General features: G+C 44.3%; 1 long non-coding RNA gene across 1 annotated transcript; it reads right to left on the reverse strand.

The window, feature by feature from the left end:
• Nucleotides 1-5904: 5904 nt before the first annotated feature.
• LOC120097798 (uncharacterized) lies at nucleotides 5905-7117 on the reverse strand. Its single transcript, XR_015641807.1, has 2 exons — nucleotides 6679-7117; nucleotides 5905-6286 (listed from the first exon to the last, which is right to left on the reverse strand). It is a non-coding gene; the product is annotated as an uncharacterized LOC120097798 (long non-coding RNA).
• Nucleotides 7118-7798: the final 681 nt, after the last annotated feature.

The raw sequence follows: 7798 nt of genomic DNA on the forward strand, positions 1-7798 counted from the left end.
CATGAAACCCTGTCTTTAAAAACAACTTGGCAGCTTCTTTCCCAATCAGATAGAAAGGCAAGCTTTCTCTGATGTCATTTCCTGAAATGACCTGAGATATTCCGAAATACTTGTACTTGATGAAAATAGACTCTGGCATAATGTACTAAAAACCTTACAATGTGTTGGCCTGGAAAGTGGGAAAGGGAATAACACTTGAAATGTAAATAAGAAATACCCAATTTAATAAAGGTGGAGGAAAAAAAAATCTTACAATGTGCCGGGTAGTGGTGTGCCTTTAACCCCCTACAAGTGCTTGGGAGGAGGTAAAGGTAGGTAGATCCTTGGGACCCAGGGCAACCTAGTCTACAGAGTTCCAGGGCAGCCAAGGCTACACAAAGAAACTCTGTCTCAAATAAATAAATAAATAAATAAATAAAATAAAACCTTATAATGCTTATATGACAGAATTGGGGAAAGCGAAAAAAACGCATGAGGCACTATTCAAGGTATAGACATTCCCAAATTATCAGAGATCAAACTGTTTAATGGAAGCTAATCAGATTGACATTCAAAACAGTATTACCAATACCATAAATTCAGCTATTTGTCAACTTTGATTTTATTCTTTAGAAACACAGTTTCAGTATATATAGCTGTTTGCCCTCAAACTCATTATGGTGTCAAGGCTGGTCTCAAATTTACAATCCTCCTGCCTCAGCCTCTCAAGCCTCCTACCATGCCGACTTCCACTTTCTAAGCCTCATAGATCTTCTTGAGAAGTCCAGAAGAATTAGGTGACAGGGAAAGCGGCAATTCAATGGTGCTCACCGCACCTGACTAAACTGCTTTTTAGTTTGTTCACTGAAATTGGTTCCTTTGTCACTGGACATTGTTTCAGAGATGTCTCATAGAAGAAGGAGAAGAAGAATAAGAGGAGGAAGGGGAGGAAGGAGGAGGAGAAGAAGAAAAACATATTTTCTAGGAACTTTTAGCTCATAATATAACATCACTTTCCTAAGAAATCCTCCATCAGGAAAACATACACACACTGGAACCTATTTAAGGCTGCAACTGCAGCTCATTTCTAAGTGTCCAAAGGTACACATTGGGTATACGAAAAGTTTTTATTACTTTCTCATTTATGGGGAATAGAGGTTTGGCAAACCATTCACAAGCCACTTTTGCAGTCCATCACAATTACCATGCCAATTACCCACACCAACGGATGCAAGGGCAGCCACAGAAAAGGCTAAACTTTCCCCGGTGTCCCTCAAGAAAACCAAAAACATTATGGTACCCAGGTGTTTTTTCAATCACTTGTGTGTTACAGTGAAGTCTGAGAGCCAGTGCTCCCTCCTTTTCAAATACAACTTCCACCCCTCCCACCAAGGTCCCAACAACAAACTGGGGCGTGAGTTCACCAAAGTTCACTCTGAGGAGACAATGAGATTACTGGGCATAGGTGAGGGGTTACCATAGGGGTGTGGAGTGCTCCTCCCAGACAAGGCCACACCAGAAAGTCTTTACCAAGCAAGAATGATGGCTTTCCCATAGCTATACAGATGGAGAGCCCTCCCCTAACCTTCCCTGGTCTTTATTCTCTAGGCACCCCTGAGGCCATAAGCAGTTAGGTCAGAGTTTCAAACAACAGTTGCTTGGGAGTTTCTAGATTCTCAGGTGAGCTTCCACTCACCCTCTATGAGGGGATGTAAAGAGCCAACCAACCCAGTTGGGATGATCTTTGGCCAGTGGGCACAGCTGTTTGGCTCAGAGGATATCCTGTACAATTGTAGCCCTCAGAGGCATAACTCTGGAACTACAGAATGTTGGACTGCTCCACTCTGATGACCTAATCGAGCATTTTTAAAGCCTTCCGGAAGGCAGAAATTCACTGGCAACAGAATAAAGGGAAACTGTATCACCCGGACATTGTCTGAAACAATACCACCCAGTGCTACATATGTCCTCCCTTTGGTGTAGCTAGAGACCGTCTGCGTCTGCTCAATCAGCCTTCCCAGGAGACTGGGAGCATGCATTTCATAAAGTTATCTAACACGTGACAGTTTGCTGAGCCAAGTGACAGGATGAATGGCTCACCAACAAACTGGCAGAGTCCTTAAGATAGGATCTAAAGTCTTCAGGACTTGTTTTGTGCTGCTTATTGTTGCGAATGTGTCAACTGCAGCCTCAGACAATGTATCCCATTCAGTCCTAAGGAAGGATACGACTGAATGGGGATGAGATCCCAGTCTGCATCCTGTGGTTTCTGGGAGTAGAGGATGAATGTGGTGATGCTGGTCTTAGACAAGCTGCCTGCGGACCACCTTTGAGTGGGAAGCATAAGGAAACCCGAAGCAGTTTGGAAGCAGCTCTTCACCTGCCGAAGGAGAGCTAATCAGGTATAGAAAGTGACAACTGTCCCAAGTGGGAAAGGTTTAACAGGCGGTGAGCAGAGGGGACTCTTCTCCTGGCGCCTCCCACTTTGTTCCTCCAAGTCTGCTTTTCTTCCTTTTTTTTTTTTTTTTTTCTTTTTTCCGGAGCTGGGGACCGAACCCAGGGCCTTGCGCTTGCTAGGCAAGCGCTCTACCACTGAGCTAAATCCCCAGCCCTGACAAGGGGCTTTTTAAACTTCTCCCACTAGTAGCCCTTTCTAAACCCGACAAATTTTTATGCAACTCTAGGTATACACGTACATTTTTTGAGTACACTGTAGCTGTCTTCTGACATACCAGAAGAGGGCATTGGATTCCATTACAGATGGTTGTGAGCCACCATGTGGTTGCTGGGATTTGAACTCAGGACCTCTGGAAGAGCAGTCAGTGCTCTTAACCACTGAGCCATCTCTCCAGCCCCCACGTACATTTTTTAAAAGATTTATTTATTCTATATGAGTGCACTGTAGTAGACACACCAGAGGGCAACAGATCCCAAAACAGACAGTGGTGAGCCACCATGTGGTTGCTGGGAATTGAACTCAGGACCTCTGGAAGAGCAGTCAGTGCTCTTAACCACTGAGCCATCTCTCCAGCCCATACACGCAGATAAAAATATAAAGATTTTTACTTTACGACAATTCTTTGGTATACATATAAATTTACTATTTATTAAAAGTTGAAGCAAAGCTGCATACTAAGGACTTGGATGTGCTGGACATTGACATTGCAGTCCGGAGAGCAGCTTCAGCCTTTGTCAGGGTCAATTGACGGTTTTGATTTTATAATCAACATTGCCGAGAGCACTGCCATCTCTAAGTATATCATATTACATGACAGGTGTATATGTGGAACTGTCTCAAAAGTGTTGAAAGTTCTGTCCTAATCCCATGTTAAAATGCACTTAATATTGTGGCATGCACGCAAATCTACAAATCAGTCCCCAAGGTTTAGAATCAAGCATTCTAATAATCCAATCCACAGATGCACTGATTTGATAATTAATGGTGACGAACAGTGGTAGAGAACACCCATTCTGCTTTCACAATTAAAGCATGGTTTCTACAACAACAGATGACTGTATGCACACCGAAGACACTGCCATCTGTAACATACACTGGTCCCCCATCTGAGCCGAAGTGTTTGGGGCAGCCCTCACTTGACATATACCAGGAAGTGTGAACATGTTATGTCTTCAGCAACAAGGCTGTGTGGGTTTGGTGATATACGCTTCAATCCCAGCACTCAGGTGGCAGAGGCAGGAGGATCTCTGTGAGTTTGAGGCTAGCCTGATCCACATAGTAAGTTCCAGATAGCCAGAAGTACATAGAGAGACCCTGTCTCAAACAAAACAAACAAACAAACAGGCTACATCGGATCTGTACAAGCAAGGATCGACAGAGGCAAGTGTGGCCTGAATCCTCCTCCGTTCACCACACTCTGTCTAATTTTAAATTGATTTTTGATCCTTTTGAATTCCATTTTTAAAATTTTTTTTTTACTTTTGCCAAATTTTCTACAACTTCTGCATTTGGTTAGGCAGTCCTACACAAAGTCCAATCCACGGTTTCAGACCACGTGGTCTGAATAAATGATTTTTTTATGGCTGTCAGCTGACGGAGAACTGGTGTTTCCTGCATGTGACCGCAAACCTAGTGGATTTAATAAAGGTTGAAGATCTCACTCAAGCTTTACTCTCAAGTCCAGCTGAACAGTCACTCCTCAAAGCAAATGTCTTTTCTCATAGTTAAAGAATTCAGATGAAAGAATGTTGTTTTTAGGGGACCTTTTTTCTTTTGCTTTTGCTTTGTTTCTGAGTCAGGATCTTGCTATAATGGTTGGCCTCCAACTCTCTACCTTCCGGCCTCAGCCTCCCAGGCGCTAGAATGATGAGCACAGGCAACTGTCCAGCAACTGCGACACTGTGACTTTTTTTTTTTTTTAACATTTCTTCACTCCACAAAGGATTTAAGAAGTATGTTACTGGATAGCAGACCTCTCTGAGGAGGAAGAGGATAGCTATTTAAAGCTATACAAAACAGTAAGACTGATAAAACAGTTCAGTGGGTAAAGTACTTACCAATCAATCACAAGGACCCAAGCTTGGTCCCATAAACCATGTGAAGGCCAGGCACAGTGACACATGCTTGTTATCCCAGCACTAAAGAGGGACTCAAGGATCTCTAGGCTTGGCCAGTCTAGCAGACTTGGTAAGCTCCAGCCATGTGAGAGACCCTCTCTCATACAAGGTGAATGCACATCTATACACAAGAATATGTTTAAGTAAATAATCAAAGCTACAGAGAACCTTGAGTTGATATACAGGTTGAAAGCTAAATAAATTTTTATAAGAAAAACCTTAAGTGCAAAATAATGGGATATTAAACCTGGTTATCTAATAGTGAGCATCTCCGACCTTTTCTTTGCAAAACAGCTGCTGCCTTAAGAAGGGACCACTGAAGAACACATCCTACCTACAGGAACAGCTTTTGGTATAGCCCCCTCTCCGGTTGTACAGGACCTACATGAAGGCCAAACAGAACGTCTGCTATACATGTGCAGAGAGGCCTAGGTAGGCAGCCTGAAATGCTCTTTGGTTGGTGTTTCAGTCTCTGGGGGCCTAGCTGGCTGTCTTGTCTGGCCTCAGTGGGAGAGGATGAGCCTAGTCTCAAAAAGGCTTGATGCACCCTGGTAGGGATATACCTAGGGGAGCCTCCCAAGTGCTCAGAGAAGAAAGGGAGGGAAGAAGGATTGTGAGAGGTGGTGACTGGGAGGTAGGCAATGAGAAGGATGTAGAGTGAAAAACAAACAAACAAACAAACAAACAAACAGAACAAAAGGGAAGATACTGAGTCAAGCGGTGGCAGTACATACTTTTAATCCCAGCATTCTCGAGGCAGAAGCAGAGGGATCTCTGGGAGTTTGGGGCCAACCTGATCAATAGATCAAGTTCTAGGATAGCCAGGATTACACAGAGAGACTCTGTCTCAAGAAAAGAAGAAGAAGAAAGAAGAAGGAGAAGGAAGAAGGAAGAAGAAAGGGGGAGGAGGAGGAGGATGAGGAGGAGGATGAGGAGGAGGAGGATGAGCAGGAGGATGAGGAGGAGGAGGATGAGATGCAGGATGAGGAGGACGAGGACGAGGACGAGGAGGAGGAGGAAAGAAAAGGAGAAAGAAAAAATTACCAATTACCAGTTTTTAAGGCATCAAAGTCATGATGCTTATATTTTTTAAAAACATTTATTTATTTATTAAATATAAGTACACTGTAGCTGTCTTCAGACACACCAGAAGAGGACATCAGATCTCATTACAGATGGTTGTGAGCCACCATGTGGTTGCTGGGATTTGAACTCATGACCTCTGGAAGAAGAGTCAGTGCTCTTAACCACTGAGCCATCTCTCCAGCCCACGATGCTTATATTTTTGACCTGACATGGGAAAGCCATTTTTAAAGTGATTAAAATGTAGTAATTAGTTTGCCACCACACTCAGAATATCTTTTTTTATTTATGTATTTTATGTACATAAATGCTCTGTTTTCATGCTCGTCAGAATCGGGAAACAGATCCCTTTTAGAGATGGTTGTGAGCCACCATGTGGTTGCTGGGGTTGGAACTCAGGACCTCTGGAAGAGCAGTCAATGCTCTTAACCGCTGAGCCATCTCCCCAGCCGCCCACCCTCAGAATATCAAAGAGGCTTTTATGTGTATCAGCTGAGTTATACCATTGTTGTTTTGAAAGAACAGTATTTCCTCAAAGAGACAGTCACCAAGAAACGTAAAGGCACTGGGACACGAGCACTGACTTTAAGGCTTGCAAAGGTCCTTTAGACAGAAGTTTCACGTTGTTGGCAGTACAGGTCCAATAGCCCTGCAGGAAGAATAAGAAGCAAAATTAGACACCCGAACGGAATCAACCTTTCCAGACTGAGCCCAACTGCAACTCTGCAGCCATTTTTGGTTCTTGCATCAGTACCTACCTACACCTCCCACCCCTCCACCCCATCCCCACCTCACAACCCCCCCCCCCCCCCCCGTCTCCATAAACAACTAGGTAAGCAACAAAAGCTATCCATGGTGATGTAACTTTAGAGCCGCTAACTGGTTCAGCGGTCTGTAAGGCCACAGATGTTCTTAGCTCCTGCCGCTGTGAAACCTGAGGAAGGGGAAGTAGATTGGCTGGTAGAGAACGGGGGAAATACATCAATCTTATACATATTTCAAGTCTTGACGTGCGGCCTCAGATTGGAGTCTTCCCCATACCTGAGCACTTTGGAGGGACTGTCTGCCTCTCTCCCCTTACAAAGGAAGAAACTCAGGTTAAGGAAAGAACATGCGTGCGCTCTAATCCTGGCCGGGCTCTCCTCTCCTGGGCCACTGCAATAGTCTCTCATTAAGCTTTCCCAACAGTCTTCCCCTCTGTATTCTAAATCCGCCATCTTCCGAAAAATGAATCTGATCATTTCCGTGCCTCTGCATATATTTTGTATTAGGGAAGAAACAGAAGCAAGGCCGATAATACCGCTCCCAGGGCTTGCTTCATCAAGCCCCCGCAGGATCCTCCATCTGTCTTGTGCTGTGTCTTCGCTTCTGGATGAGTACAGTCCGCACCCATTAGCTTTTCAGGTCCTAGAATCTCACTTTAACCACCTAAGACATGTGCGCTCTGCTGGGTTCTGTAGCTATCAACTTCCACTTCCTCCCTGAGCGTTTTCACACAGCTAGCTCTCCCCACTTCCCCTCCGGCAATGTTCCGTCAGTATTCTACCCATTTGCTTCCCATTGCTTTATTAAATTGTACGTGATTTTCCTCACTTGTTCTTTGCCTGCCAACTAGAATGTCAGAGTCCACCAAGGTAGGGATATAATCTGCCTTGTCTACAGTTACACTCCCGGCACTCTGAAAAGTGCTGAACACATGGAAGGAGAATGAATGGGAGACATGGGCAGATGGCCAGGATCAGTTAGGATTAAATGCAACGGGGAAAAGGGTGGCAGGCACACAGTTCAGTAGTAAAGTGCTTACCTAGCATCCATTGTGCCCTGCATTCCATCGCTAGTACTGAAGAGAGAAAGGAAGGAAGGAAGGAAGGAAGGAAGGAAGGAAGGAAGGAAGGAAGGAAGGAGGAGGGAGGGAAAAGAAGGGGAAAAAGAAAGAAACAAAGAAATGGAGGACAGGCATGGTGGTAACTACTTCTAATCCCAGAACTCAGGAGGCAAAGGACAGTGGATCTCTATCAGTTGGAGGCCAGCCAAGGGTATACATACATACATATACACACACATACACACACTGTATATATATGTACAGGGTCTCAAAAACAAAAAGACAAGGATTTAGTACCAGCTCTTCTGGATGTTTTGAAAAGTGGGGTTTTGTTTT

This window comes from Rattus norvegicus, chromosome 17 (genome assembly GCF_021556685.1).
Source record: "Rattus norvegicus strain SHRSP/BbbUtx chromosome 17, alternate assembly SHRSP_T2T, whole genome shotgun sequence".
Classification (NCBI taxonomy): domain Eukaryota; kingdom Metazoa; phylum Chordata; class Mammalia; order Rodentia; family Muridae; genus Rattus; species Rattus norvegicus.